Raw genomic sequence first — 15,853 nt, 5'->3', positions numbered from 1 at the left:
CTTCCATGGGTGTTGATTATGGATCCAAGTAAAATGAAGTCCTTGACAACTTCAATGTTTTTCCTGTTTATCATGATGTTGCTTATTGGACCAGTTGTGAGAATTTTTGTTTTCTTTATGATGAGGTATAATCCATACTGAAGCCTGTAGTCTTTAATCTTCATTAAACTGAAGTGCTTCAAGTCCTCTTCATTTTCAGCAAGCAAGATTATGTTATCTGCATAATGTAGGTTTTTAATAACTCCAATCCTGATGCCTACTTCTTCATATAGTCCACCTTCTTGGATTATTTGCTCAACATAGAAATTGAATAAGTATGGTGAAAGGATACGGCCATGATGCACACCTTTCCTGACTTTAAACCACACAGTATCCCCTTGTTCTGTTCGAACAACTGCCTATTGATCTATATACAGGTCCCTCATGAGCACAATTAAGTGCTCTGAAATTCCCATTTTTCACAATGTTATCCATAATTTGTTAATATTAATGATGTTGTACAATACTTTCCACATATGGTTGGATCACCTTCCTTTGGAATTGGCATAAATATGGATCTCTTCCAGTCAGTTGGCCAGATAGCTGTTTTCCAAATTTCTTGACATAGACAAGTGAGTACTGCCAGGGCTGCAACCATTCATTGAAACATCTCAATTGGTTTTCCATCAATTCCTGGAACCTTTGTTTTAGCCAATGACTTCAGTGCATTCTGGACTTCTTCCTTCAGTGCCGTTGGTTCCTGATTTATGCTACCTCCTGAAATGGTTGAACATCCAATTTTTTTTTTGCATAGTGGCTCTCTGCTTCTTGCATCATCTTTTAATGCTTCTTGCACCTTTTAATATTTTCCTTGTAGAATCCTTGGATATCGAAACTTGAGGCTTGAATTTTTTGTTTGGTTCTCTCAGGTTGAGAAATGTCGAGCATGTTCTTCCCTTTTGGTTTTCTAACTCCAGGTATTTGCACGCCATTATAATACTTTACTTTGTTTTCTTGAGCTGCCCTTTGAAATCTTCTGTTCAACTCTTTTACTTCATCATTTCTTCCATCTGCTTTAGACACCCGACTTTCAAGAGCAAGTTTCATAGTCTCTTCCATTATTCATTTTGGTCTTTTCTTTCCTGTCTTTTTAATGAGCTCTTATTTTCTTCATGTATGATGTCATTCCAAACTCGTCTGGTCTTCAGCCCTTAGTGTTCAACACATCAAATCTGTTCTTGAGATGGCCTCTAAATTCAGGTGTGATATACCCAAGGTCATGCTTTTGCTGTCGTGGAATTGTTCTAATTTTCTTCAGCTTCAACCTGAACTTGCATATGAGCTATTGATGGTCTGTTCCACAATTGGCCCCTGGCCTTGTTCTGACTGATGATGTTGAGCTTTTCCATAGTCTCTTTCCACAGATATAGTTGATTTCATTCCTGTGTTTTCCATTTTGTGGGGTCAATGAGTATAGTCACCATTTCCTTTGTTGAAAAAGGTATTTGCAATGAAGAATTCCTTGGTCTTGCAAAATTCTATCATGCAATGTCCGGCCTTGTTTCTATCACCAAGGCCATGTTTTCCAATAGATCCTCCTTCTTTGTTACCTACTTTTGTGTTCTAATCACCAGTAATTATCAATGCATCCTGATTGCATATTCGATAAATTTCGTACGGCAGATGTTAATATGACTAATAGTCATATTAACTGATGCTCCTTGTAGGCATATGGATATTATCCTCTCACTGATCGCATTGTACTTCAGTATAGACCTCAAAATGTTCTTTTTGATGATGAATGCAATGTCATTCCTCTTCAAGTTGTTATCCCACAGAATAGTAGACAATGTGATTCTCTGATTCAAAACATCGAATATAAGTCCACTTCAGCTCACTAATGCCTAGGGTATTGATATTTATGTGTTCCATTTCATTTTTAACAATTTCTAATTTTCCTGGATTCATATTTCGTACATTACGCATTCTGATTATTAATGGATGTTTGCAACTGTTTCTTCTCACTTTGAGTCATGCCACATCAGCAAATAAAGGTCTGGAAAGCTCGACTCCATCCACATCATTAAGGTTGACTGTACTTTGAGGAGGCAGCTCTTTCCTAGTTGTATTTTGAGTGCCTTCCAACCTGAGAGGCTCATCTTCTGAACTATCAGTCAATGTTCTGCTGCTATTCATAAAGTTTTCACTGGCTAATCTTTTCAGAAGTAGACCACTATGTCTGTCTTCCTAGTGTGTTAGTCTGAAAGCTCAGCTGAAACTTGTCTGCTATGAGTGACCCTGCTGGTATTCGAATGCTGGTGCCATAGCTTCCAGCATCACAGCATCACCCAAGTCCCCACAGTATGATAAACTGACAGATGGATGGGGGTACTGTGTAGCCCATTGAAAATGGAACCAGTTTGCCCCAGGAGGGTTTGTCATACAAATATTCTTATGGGGTAAAAAGAGGAACCAAACCATAGGGAGGGCAATTACAGGAAAACCAATGAATATTGTAATAATCACACTCTGAATCGTCACTGATTATTAATAGTTGTAGTTAGTGATTACAGATAGTTTCAAAGGATGCTTAGATCATGGTCACAAGAAGGTTATATGTATTTTCTTTGTCTGTCTTGCAAAAATACCTTGTTGGCAATAACACCCAGACAACATTCTTTCTAGTACATTTATTTTGTGGGGTGTAGAGGATCACTTGGTCAAGACTTCTTGGGGCATATGGCTTCAGATTCTGGTTTTGAACACTGAGGAAAAACATGTTTTTCTTTAAAACATAACCATTAGTCTAAAAGTCAGATTAATATTAGATAGCATGTTGTTTTTTCCTGAGACATGCCAATGGGTTTTAAACACATTTAGGAGAATATACGAATGCATACCAAAATCATGTAATGTCCTGTTGTCACTTGGAGCTAAGTGGGTAGTACCAATGGAAAGGATTCCAATTTGTATTTTGCCTGAAATCAGAAAGTGTTACTTGCTAGTTATACCTTGAGTTCAAGATTGACTTGTCAAATAGATTGAGACAAATGTAATATGTAAAAGTCTGGTTAGAAGAAATGATACTGGGTGAGCCACCAGATGCCACAGAAAATGGTTAGCTTAACTTCTACTTTGTTTCTCAATGAGGAGTCATTGTAGAAGCTACTTTTTGGAAATAAGACTTTGGCCTCAATGCCCTCATGCCAAGCTGTCTTAGTTGCAAATCTCAGCCACTGGCTGACTCGATTTTAGGGCCTTGCTCAATTTTAGTGGCATCCCTGCCCAGTAACTATGAAACCATACTTATTTGTCTAATATGACTGTGATTGCAATCAGCTGTGTGATGACTGAAGCAATATAGTCAAGGATGTAGATTTGCAAAGCCAGTAGTTTGGAAATCTACAAAGCTCCAAGTAAGCTACTCAAATGCTGACTTTTCATTATTTTTCTTTTCCTATCACCCCATGATCATTTCTATGATACGATAATTGTGTGGTTTTTAAATCTGGAAAATAAGATATTTTTTAATGAGTAAAGCTTGATGGGACATCTTACTTTCAATTCTGTCACCTTGGTGTGGTGCCAATTAGTGCAATACAAAAATGTACCCAGATCTCAAACTTAGGTATCCATTTCTTACCTCAGCTAAATAATGATTATCTCTACTTCTGCAATTTGTAAGGCTCAGCAAGAGGGGTAGGTAGTAAATATTTTAGGTTTTACAGGCCATATGGTCTCTGTCAAAACTACTCAACTCTACTACTACACTGCAAAATCAGCTATAGATGATAAGTAAACAAATGGGCTTGGTTTTATCCCAGTAAAACTTTACTTCCAAAATCAGGCAGTGACTAAATTTGGTCTGTAGACAGAAGTTAGCCAGACTCTGGATTATAGGAAATGATCTGGAGTGAGAAAAGCTCTTTAAAAAATCCCTATGCTTCAATTTTTTTTTTTTTTTTGACTAGACTCCTGGAAAGATGCCTCCAAGATGTGCATTTTTAAAAAATGGCTATAAGTTTATTTCAATTCTTTGGATATTTGAATATATATTAAGGTTAGATGGTGAAAAGTAAAAGAGTCTACTATTCTCTGCATTTGACAAATTACAAGGGAGTCCAAGAATAACTCATAAAATATTACAAAATACATGTAACTGATTTGTCAAAGCCAAAAGCTAGAAGTGATCAATTCAGATCATTATAGACTGAAAGCCTACTAAATGGAATGAAATATCCAGCTCATTAATTTAGGAATTGGCTAGTATTGTGAGAACTTCTCTATTTATTGATAATTTCATTTGCATTTTGACTAGTAGAAAGATAACTTGCCACTAGAATTGACCTCTTAGATCCTGGGGAAAAAAAATAATAATTCCTATTTCTGAGAAATATTGTCACCTGAATTTATGGTTAGGATTATTATGCTACTGGGTAAATAAATAAGCTTTGGCCAACTAAGGTACTTGAGGAAAACTAGGCAATCTGCTAAAAAAACAATAACGACAACAAAAATCTAAAATCAAATATAGGAAAAGTTTGACACATTTTGCTTGCTATTTTTGTGTATACTTCGTTTGTTGTTTTAGTCTCTATTCAGATGACAGAAGCTATGAGAATGTTGATTCTACATACACATACACTGTATTTGTGTTTTTATAATTTAAATGACAAGTAGAATGACCACGAACTGGGGAGGTGTTAGAACTATGAATGGAGTGGTAAAATATGATGGAAATAATAGGACCAATATGCTTGACATGTTAAATAAGATCATTGAGCCTTAGTGGCACAGTGGTTAAGTGCTCAGCTGCTAACCAAAAGGTCAACTGTTGGAACCCACTAGCCACTCCTAGGGAGAAAGATGTGGCAGTCTGCTTCCCTAAAGATTTACAGCCTTGGAAACCCCATGGGGCAGTTCTATTCTGTCTTACAGGCTTGCTATGAGTCAGAATCAAAGCGACGGCGATGGGGTTTGGGTTCAAAGATGAATGGAAAATTGATAAGGAATATGAGTCAAAATATGAAGACGCTAAGCAGTCATGCAAAATAATTTATTCATCCATTGATTTTTGATAGGACAAGGTGTGATGGACAGCCTTCAAGATGGTCCCAATGTTCCTTGCCTTTCGGTATTCACACCCTTTCCTTTGTAGTTCCATCCCATTTAATGTAGTTCCATGTAGTTCCCATTGAATGAGCATGGGCCTTTTGACCAAAAGAATGTGGTAGAAATGATGATTCATGACTTATGAGGTTAGATCATAAAAGGCATGTTTGGCATCTGTTTTGCTCTCTTGGGTTGCTCATTCTGGGGGAAGCCAATCCTATGCCATGACGACACTCAAACAGTCTTTCACAGAAGACCATGGATAGATGACCTGAGGTTCCTACACCAAAAGTCAGCACCAGCCTGCCAGTCATGTGAGTCAGCCACTTTAGAAGTGGATCCTTCAGCTCCAGACAAACCGTCATGTGACTGAATCCCAAGTTGATATGTAACTGCAGTCTATGAGACTCCAAGCCAGAACTACCCAGCTATGCCGTTCTGAGATTCCTGACCCGCAGAACCTGTCACAGGCAATAAATGATTGCTGTTGTTTTAAGCCACTAAGTTTTGGTGTGATTTGTTACACAGCATTAGATAACTACTAAACAAAACCCACTGCCATTGAGTCGATTCCAACTCATAGCAATGCTATAGGAGGAGGGTAGAACTGCCTGTAGGATTTCCTGGACCGTAATCTTTACAGAAACAGACTGCCACATACATCTCCTGCAGAGTGACTGGTGGATTCAGTTACCAACTGAGTGCTTTAACCACTGTGCCACCAGGGCTCGTTAGATAACTAATATTCAAAGAAAAAGCCATTTCATTATGCCCAGTCCATCCTGACTCATGGAAAGCTTCTAGTAATGGGGACGATGGCAAAACTTCAGATCAAGAATGGAGGATGAAGAGTCAGTTCTCACTATTCTCCTTGAGGATGATGATACTGCCCATTTTGGGATCCAGAATCATGAAAAATGAAGACGACTGGATATTTAATTATAAACATTTAGGCTTAGCATAGAGGGATAAATATTTAATATAGACGTGTATATTCATCAGCTCATCATACTACAGCTACTTATTGAGCTTGTAAAAGCCATAGTCACCCCCTTTAAGGAGCATATAGAGTAGTTGGCACAATACAAGAAAATATAAAATTATGTGCAATATTATGTTATAGACTTTATTAGTTTACCGAGGCTTCCCTATTAAAGTACTACAAACTGTTTGGCTTAAAACAACGTAAATTTATTGTCTCACAGTTCTGGAGGCTAGAAGTCCAAAATGAAGTTGTTGGCAAAGTTATGCACCTGAAAACTCTAGGGGAAGATACTTCCTTGCCTCTTCCTAGCTTCTGGTGGTTCCTGGCAGTTGCTGGCATTCCTTGGTTTATATAGGCATCACTCCAATCTCTGCCTCCCTCTTCACAAGACCATCCTCTGTCTGTATCTGTGTTGGTTCTCTTTTTATAATAACACCACTTATATCAAATTAGGACTGACCCTACTCCAGTATGACCTCATCTTAATTTAACTGACAACGTCTTCCAAAACCTTATTTTTAAACGAGGTCATATTCACCGTTACAAGGGGTTAAGAATTCCACAAATCTTTCTGAAGAGCCTAATTCAATCCATGACATCAACCATGCATAATGTAGGAGTTTAGGGAAGATGGAAATCGTTGTAGCTTAGAGAAATTTGACGAGATTTTTTGAAGCGGTCAGTACTCGAACCCATTTGAGGAAGATTTAACAAATTAACTAGAGTTTGTTTTTGTTAATTGCTGTCAACCTGGCTTAGACTCATGGTAACCTTATGTATAACAGAATAAAACTTTGCCCAATCCTGTACCATCTTCATGATCATTGGTATGTTTGAGTCCATTGTTATGGCAATTGTGTCAGTCAATTGCATAGAGGGGTTTACCTTATTTTTTTGCTGACCTTCTACTTTACCATACATCATGTCCTTTTCTATCTGTCTTTCCTAATTGTATGTCCAAAGTAAGCAAGCTGAAGTTTCAACATTCTCTCTTTTTAAGGAGAGTTCTGGATGTATTTTGTTTAGGACAGAGTTGTTCTTTTTTTAGTAGTCCATGGTATATTAAATATTCTTTGCCAATGCCACAATTTGAATACAGAACATCAATTTTTCTTTTATCTTCCTTTTTTCATTGTCCAGCTTCCACATGCATATGAGGCAATTAAGAAAAGTTCAAAGCTTGAGTCAGAAACACTTTAGTCATCAAAGTGACATCTTTGCTTTTTAGAGCTTTAAAGAGGTCTTTTGCAGCAGATTTACCCAATGCAAATATGTCTTTTGATTTCTTTTTCTTTTTTTTTTTTAATTGTGCTTTAGGTGAAAGTTTACAGAGCAAATTAGTTGCTGATTAAACAATTAATTCACAAGTAGTGACACTGGTTGCCAACTCCATGATGTCGACACTCTCCCCTTCTCGACATCAAGTTCCCCATTTCCAGTCTTCCCGTTTTCCTGTCCCTTCCTGATCCCTTATCTCTGTTTCTGGGCTGGTATAGCCATTTAGTCTCATATACACGGTGGAACCAAGTGTGTTATTGTTTGCTTCAAATGCCTGTCTAATCTTTGGCTGAAGAGTGAACTTCAGGAGTGACTTCATTACTGAGTTAAAGGGGTGTTTAGGGATTATACTCTTGGAGTTTCTCCAGTCTCTTTCAGACTAGTAAGCCTCGTCTTTTTTTTTAGCTTAAATTATGTTCTACATTTTCTCCAGCTCTGTCTGGGACCCTCTATTGTGATCCCTGTCAGAGCAGTTGGTAGTTGTTGCCAGGCACCATCTAGTTGTGCTGGACTCAGTCTGGTAGAAGCTGTGGCAGTTGCGGTCCATTAGTCTTTTGGACTAATCTTTCCCTCGTGTCTTTGATTTTCTTCATTTTCCTTTGCTCTAAATGGGGTGGGACCAGTACAGTATTTTAGAGGGCTGCTCATAAGCTTTTAAGACCCCAGACACTACTCATCATAGTTGGATGTAGAACACTTTTTACAAATTATGTTATGTCAATTGAGCTAGATGTCCGCCGAGACCATGGTCTCCAGCCCTCTCTCAGGGAGTTTGGATGTGTCTTTGAAGCTTCTATGACTGTGGCTTGGTCAAGCTGTGCTGTCTTCCCCAGTATTGTGTACTGTCTTACCTTTCATCAAAGTTACCACTTATCTACTATCTAGTTAGTGTTTTTCACTCCCCACCCTATCATACCTTGTACCTTTGCCCATTTTTTCATTGAATTATTTTCCTTTTATTTGTAGAGTTTAGAGATTAGATCTCTGAAGGATGGGGCATAGCCAGGGGTGGCACAGGCTGAGGTCCAGGGGCTTGGGGATCCTTGTTGGTCCTTATTGGGGTCATGGCCCTTGGTGAGTTGGGGCCAGGGGTGGCATAGGGTAGGATCTGGGGATTCGGGGGTACATGCCAGTCTTAGGGTTGTGGCATTTGGTGCGTGAGGCTTACCGGCAGCAAGGCCTGGGGATTGGGGGTCCAGAAGTCCACGCCAGTGGTGCTCAGAGCCACAGCACTTGGCATGGAGTTTAGAGAGGCAGGAGGGAAGGAAGAGAAAGTGATGTGCAGAGGTAGGTGGGACAGAGAAAGAAAGGAGAGAAGAAAGAAAAATCAAAAGCAAAAAAAAAAAAGTGACCGGGCAGGAGCTGGCTGGTGGGGATGGGTCAGGCCCAGGGAGGCTGTGCACCTGTGGCTCTCTTGCCAAGTGGTGTGGCATAGCGTTTTGAGAAGGGGCAGAGGTGGCACACATGGCTAGGTTGGCAGGAGAAAGGAAAGGAAAAAGAAGAAACAAAAATATGGTGCTGAGGCAACTGGCTATTGGGGGTGGGGCAGAACCAGGTGGCAGAGAGCTGGTGTCTCTCTCACCAGACAGGGTGGCATAGCCCCTCAGGAAGGGGCGGAGGCATCCCAGGGTGCTAGGTGGGAGGGAGAAGGAAAAGGGAGAAAAGGAATGAGAAAAATGCAATATGGCATAGAGGGAGCAAGCCTGTGGGGGCGGGCAGACCAGGGGCAGCAGTGAGCCAGTGCCTCTCCAGTGGAGCAGCTGTGGCCCATTGGAAAGTGGCAGAGGCAGAGTACAGGACAGAAGGGTGAAGAGTGGGAAAGCATGTAACTCTGGTTACTGGACTATCTGTCTCCTTTTGGGAGATCCATGCAGTTGCTTTTCCTTACTCCCTGTCCAGGGTGGTTGCTGGCTGTGCTCTGAGATGGCAACACCATGCCATCTTAGCTGGCAGGGGACCTCCACTCTGTAGCTATCCTAGTTCTCTGTTCTCTGTCAGTTTCTTTTTTCATTTGGTGCTTGATCTAGTTATTTACCCTTTCATTTGATGCTTAGGGTTCAAGGATTGAGGGTTGTATCTGTTTTACTTAGTTTTTCTAGTCTTTGCTACAGAGGGATGGCATGGTGCTCCTGTCTATAGTGCCATGTTGGCCCCTTACACTCAATTTTTCTGTCATTTAATTTCCTGATAGCAGCTTCTATGGATGTTGATTGTTGATTCAAGTAGAATGAAATTGTTGACAACTTCAATTTTTTTTTCTCCATTTATCATGACGTTGTTTATCAATCTAGTGTGAGGATTTTTGTTTTCTTCATAGTCAGGCATAACCCATACTGGAAGTCTTTGACTTTCATTAGTAATTGCTTCAAATTATCTTCAAGAAGTAAGGTTATGTCATCTGCATATTGCAGTTTGTTAATTATTTTTTTTCCAATCCTTAAGCCTCATTCTTCATATAGTCCAGCTTCTTGGATTAGTTGTTTGGCATACAGAAGGAATAAGCAAGGTGGAAGGATACAGCCCTGTTGCACAAGTTTTCCAATTTTAAATCGCACAATATCCCCTTGTTCTGTTGGGATGACTGCCTTTCAACCCATTGTCAGATTCCACACGAGCACAATTAAATGCTTGAGTTTAGCTACCTAGAATTTTATATGAAGGAATATACTCTTCAGCCTTTAAAAATAAAGGATTATGTGGCAAAGTAGAAGTGGAAGACCAAGATAGATGAGAATTACATAAATATTTCAAACATATTTAAGTCTTCAGGTTCATACGAGCAAAGGTCAGGGTCATGTACTTCGAACTGAATCCAGAGTGGTCAGAGTCACCTTTCCGGAGAAGCCAACCCCTCATGAAGTGACTCTGAAACAAGCAGTAGTGATATTATTATGTTTTATGTTTTTGTTGGCTTAGCAATTTTAAGCATTTATTGACTACATATTTTGGTAAAGATTTGGCTCCTCTTATACAGCCACTTTCCAAACAAATGCAAATGCATAGACACACAGACACACTCACTTCCACCCATTTTTGCAAAATGCATATATTCTCATGTTTTGGTTAAATTTAATAAGTATTTATATTATTACGATAAGTAAACGTTGTCCTCTGCTAAACAGGAAGCTTACTATGACTATATTATCTTTTTGTAGAATTTTTGGAATATCCTTAACAGTTGTTTTTCTTTGTTTCCTATTTTCCTATCGCTAATTCTTTCCATGTGCACTTGATTCTTCTCTGGATTGGATACCATATATCAGAATTCCATGTATTTCTCTTTCTTCATTTACTCCCTCTTTTGGGAAAAGTATATCATCCAGTGGTATCCTAGAAAGGGTAAAGATAAGGTAAAATTTTTGATACCTTGTTTGTCTGAAATTGTCTTTATTCTCACATTAGATTGATGTATCAGCTTGGCATAGAACTCCAAATGGAAAATCATTTTACCTTCGAGTTTTGAAGCCACTTTTACATTATAGTCAAGCTTCTGGTATTGCTGTGATTCATTTACCAAATTATTATCTAGGAGTTTCTCCTTTAATGATATTATTCTAGATGCATTTCTGATAGTCTTCATTCCTTTGCATACATACTCTTTTCAATATAGTATAATTTTCCTTCGATCAGAAGGACTTTTAAATTGCTTGTAGTCCTGATCTGCTGGTGATGAATTTTCTCAATTTTGTATGCCTAAAAAGTTTTCATTTTACTTTCACTTTTGAAAAATATTTTATCTGCGTATAGAATTCTAGGTTGATAGTTTCTGTTTTTTGTTCTTTCACTGCTTTAAAGATGGTATTCGACTCTTTTCGCTACCAGTGTTTCTGACAAAAATTCTGCTTCATATTTTTATTCTTGTCTGTGTAATGTGCCTTTGGGTTTGAACTGGGTACATTCAGTATTATATTTTCATCATCAATGGTTTTAAGAAAATTTTTAGTTATGTTCTTTGGTGTAATTTTCTTTACATACCTTGTGCTTTTTTTTTTTTTTTTTTTACTTATTTTATGTGTGGATCTTAAGGTTCTCAACAAATTTGGAACATTCAATCATCATTTCTTCAATTTTTTTTCCATCTCCTCCCTCCCAACTTCATGATATTCCACAGCTCAAAGTCTTTTTTTTCTTTTTTTTTGGTGGGGGGTAGTTTCTATTGTGATGTCTTCAAAATCACTGATTTTTTCTTATGCAGTGTCTAACCTAGTGTTAATTCTATTTAGTGTATTTTTCATTCCATACATTGCATTTTTCACTCTATACATTGTATTTTTGATCTCCATAAATTTGATTTGTATTTTTGATCTCCATAAATTTGATTTTTTATATCTTCCCTATCTCTTCTTATTATGCTCATGCTTTATACTACCTACTTGAACATATGGAGTATATTTATTATAGCTATATATCCTAGTCTACTAATTCTATCATCTCTATAAATTTTGGCTCTATTTCTATTGTTTGATTTTTCCCCTTATTGGGCATTGTATTTTCCTGATTCTTTGCATATTGGTTAATTTCTGAACGGATGCTAAACATTGTACATTTTTCCTTATTGATGCCAGAACTTTTATTTTGCATTCCTTTAAATTATACAAACATATATACATATACAGGAAACACTGGTGGCATAGTGATTAAGTGCTACAGCTGCTAACCAAAACGTCAGCAGTTTGAATCCACCAGGCACTCCTTGGAAGGTCTGTGGGGCAGTTCTACTCTACTCTGTCCTATAGGATGGCTATGAGTTGGGATCAACTTGATGGCAATGGGTTTTTGGGTTTTGGTATATACATATGCATAAAAAAAAATATGTGTGTGTGTATATATATACTTTTTTTTTTTTTTTTTTGCTTTGTTCTGGAATGAAGTTAAGTAACTTGGAAACAGTTTGATTTTTTGGAATCTTGCTTTTAAGTTTTTTACTAGGATCCAGAACAAATTTTAATTTTGGGCTAATTTGATTTCACCACCATGGCATGATATCCTTCTGAAGACTTCACTTCATGCCTTGTGTGTCAGAAAGTCTGTCCACTCTGGCTGATGAAAACATGAGCTACTCCAGGTTCTTTATGAGTTCAGAGAATGTCCTCTCCTTTTCAGTGCTTCTTTCCCCAGACTTGGTAGTTCTCTCTTCACATACTGTGATCAGTAATCAGGTAGAGCCCAAAGGGAACCTTTTGTAGATATCCACAGCTCTCTCTCTCTGTGCAGCTTTCTTCTCTGCAGCTCCTTGCCCCAACAATTCTAGTCACCTGGACTTCCTGAAGTCAGAACTTTGCTTCCTTAACTCAAGGGAACCACCACCAGACTCTGTTTGAGCTCCCCTGCTGCATTGCAGTCTAGAAAATCTCTCCAAGCAGTAAGCTGGGGCATTATTAGGGCTCATCTTGTTGATTTATTTTCTCTCAGAGATCACTGCCTTTGTCCATTGTCTGAAAGCCGTTGTTTTGTATATTTTGTCTAGTTTTTTAGCTGTTTCATGTGAGAGCAGGTAAATCTAGTTCTTTTTACTTCTTAATGGACAAAAAGAGAAGTTCTTAGGCAGGGCTTCCAATGCCATGTAGGAAGAGACTTTCCTGTGATTTATTTTATATCTAGGACATAATGTTGAAAGCATACTCAGATGCAATTCTCTTTAAAAATAAAATGAATTTTAATTATTATATTTTTTCAAATATATTGATTCTTGACTCTCAGGTCTTATATGAAGTATTAAGAAGATAATGGTAATTATTTGCCTCATCAAGTACCTCTAGTTTTCTGTTTTACCATTTCCTTATAAAAAAAAAATAAAAAAATTTTTTATAGTGTTTATTAACTAATGAAAACATGTTACAATTTTGTTATGGGTTTCATTTTTTAAAATTCTGTATTTTATGAATTCCTCAGGTTAAAAATGTTTGAATTGTGTTTTTTAGTAGCAGAAATGTTTCCTTTAGATAAAAACCATATTCTCTATTTCTAAACCCTGAAAATTATTGATTTTTTTGTTTAGTTGGTAGTATATGATTATATTCTCTAAACAAAATCCCTGGGTCAATTGTGTGTAATGACACTGTAATCCAAAAGTTCTCCAGGCAATGCTTTCTTTGAGGCACAAGTGAAATTTTTACCCTAAATTTTAATAATTCTCAGTGTCATGATTTTTAAGTAGGCCTCAAAACATTTGTCAACTATTTTTGGGAATCTCCAAAGGCATATCTCGTATATTCCCGTAAACCAGTCCTATGGCTATGAACCATCTACAGTTCATCATATAGTATCCACTGTTTGTATCACCCACTGTTGTAGGGGAAACGGACTTTATGAGGTCAAACATAGCTGTCCTCAAGCCTTCTAATGTTAGCTCACTGCTCATTGCTCAGCCACTGTTATGTAAACTTGCTGAGGCGGACTTATGTAACATCCCTGGCATGTAGACACTATTGTCCATCACCACTATAAAACCTCTGTCTCCTATTGCTGGGTGCAGAGATCTGCTCTGGTCCTGCAGCTGCCCAGGGCTTGCCTTGTATGTAAGTCTTCCTAATAAACTCCTTCACTGTCACACTGGAGTTGCCTGGCTCTTCTTCAGTCTCTCAGCACCCTCCGTTTTTGCAGGCAAATATCATGTTACTGGTCCATGCCTGCATATTTGGCAAGCCAACCAGAAAACCAAGGAAATGGTGAGTGGGAGTGAGGCATCTGTGGGGGAAATCCTGGGTTGGCCAATGATCCCCATGTGGAGAGATCTGGCCCGTATGCTTGATGTGTTTGGATGGCTGCATGAGGACAGGGATGCACCAAAAATGCCAAGTGGCATAACATGATTGTGAGAAGATGCATGCCTTCATAAGTGTGGAAAGGAAGCTGGGAAAGCCATAGCAGCTGTGCTGTGGCTGCTGCTTTAGGTGGTTTGGCTGGCCACCAAAGCCCAGGTTGCAGCTGAAATGTGCTTAAGAGCTCAGGCAGAGCTGCAGTTAGAGGGAGATGTTCTGTAGTTGTATATGGCAATGACTGATGTATTGAGCAGCCATGTCCAAAAGCAGGAAGAGCAATTAGAGACGCTCACCTGCAAGTTTGTAAAGATGGTAGGAAGGAAAGTACCAAAGGCAAAGATTAGGGCAGTGTTGATGAGAGGTGACTGGGATGTAAAAACATGGAATCCATAGGATTGAGTGGTGAATCAGATGTGGAAATGATGGTCAAGGAGGAGTCTGATTTTGCAGAGCGGTCTCTCCAGGTATGGCTGCTTATTACCCATAAGATGAAAGCTACCCGCAAACTTGATGATCCTAGACAAGAACTCCCACCAGCTAGTTCCATGACAATGCAGAATACACCCCTACTCAGCTGATTAAATTGTATGGGAAATTTCAGCAGAAAGAAAAAGAAACTATAAAACCTTAGGTACTATATCTGTGGGATATCGGAGGAGATGATGTCTTTTTACGTGGCGCCAAGGTGGAAAAAATGAGCAGTATAACCACTCACCCTGCTCTCTGGCAGCATTTATGCCCAGCTTGGAACACAGAAAGCATACACACACTCACAGATCAGATCATCTGCTTTTGCAGAAAGGCGTGGCTGAATGAGGAGAGTTTTCCTAGCATGGTTGGGAAATGGTTTTCTTTAGAGGAGGTACAGCAGTTCATCTGGGAGTTCGGTATGCACAGGGCCGCTTATGCTAAGCACTTTCAGATGCTAGACAATGAACTTTTACACTGCAGGAATGAAAGCAAGAATCCTGCAGGTGTCTCCACCCTCCAGGTACAGCATACTCATGGCTATTGTTAGTCCCTTAGTAGGCCAGATGGTACACAAAGTGGGATAAGCCATAGCTGATTTGAGTGAAAATGAGAAAGCTAGGGAGAATGGGGCTAAAGCCATTGGAAGGGAGAAAAGAAAGACAGAGAAACCTGTGAGATTACCATCCACAGGCCCCTCGAAGGCAGCTGCGGGTGGACTTAGTGACTGCCTGAATGGTAGTGGACAATATAGATAAACAGCCAAATGTGGTTTGGGTTAGGCATCGGAAAAATCTGAAGCGTAAGCAACAATATTGCCTTCTGGGTTCTACTGTCCCTAGCAAGGAAGTCCCCCTTGCTGCTGGGTGGATCCTATCAATCTCTAAGGACTAGGGGTGGGGCCAATGTCACCGGTAGGTCAGGGCCCTGCAAGGGGCCTGGAGGCTTCTTGTAAGGGTCACGATACATTAGTCAAGAATGAACAAGCAGTGGGTGCTAGCTCTGGTTGATACAGGGGCAGAGTGCACTTTTATCTTTGGAAACCCTGAGTGATCTTGAGGACTCCCTTCAGCAATTGATAGGCATGGCAGAAAGTCCGTTCAGGTACGCCAGGTACTCCAAACCCTACAAGTACTACATATGCTCCCTAAACCATATCCAGTTTATATTTCCCCAATACTACAATACATTCTAGGGGTGGATGTCCTTGTGGGACTGACTTTGACCATGTCTGTGGGAGAATTCTTACTATGAGCGAGGGTGGTGAAGG

This window comes from Loxodonta africana, chromosome 13, assembly GCF_030014295.1.
Source record: "Loxodonta africana isolate mLoxAfr1 chromosome 13, mLoxAfr1.hap2, whole genome shotgun sequence".
Taxonomy (NCBI): Eukaryota; Metazoa; Chordata; class Mammalia; order Proboscidea; family Elephantidae; genus Loxodonta; species Loxodonta africana.
Note: the sequence above shows the minus strand (reverse complement) of the source record.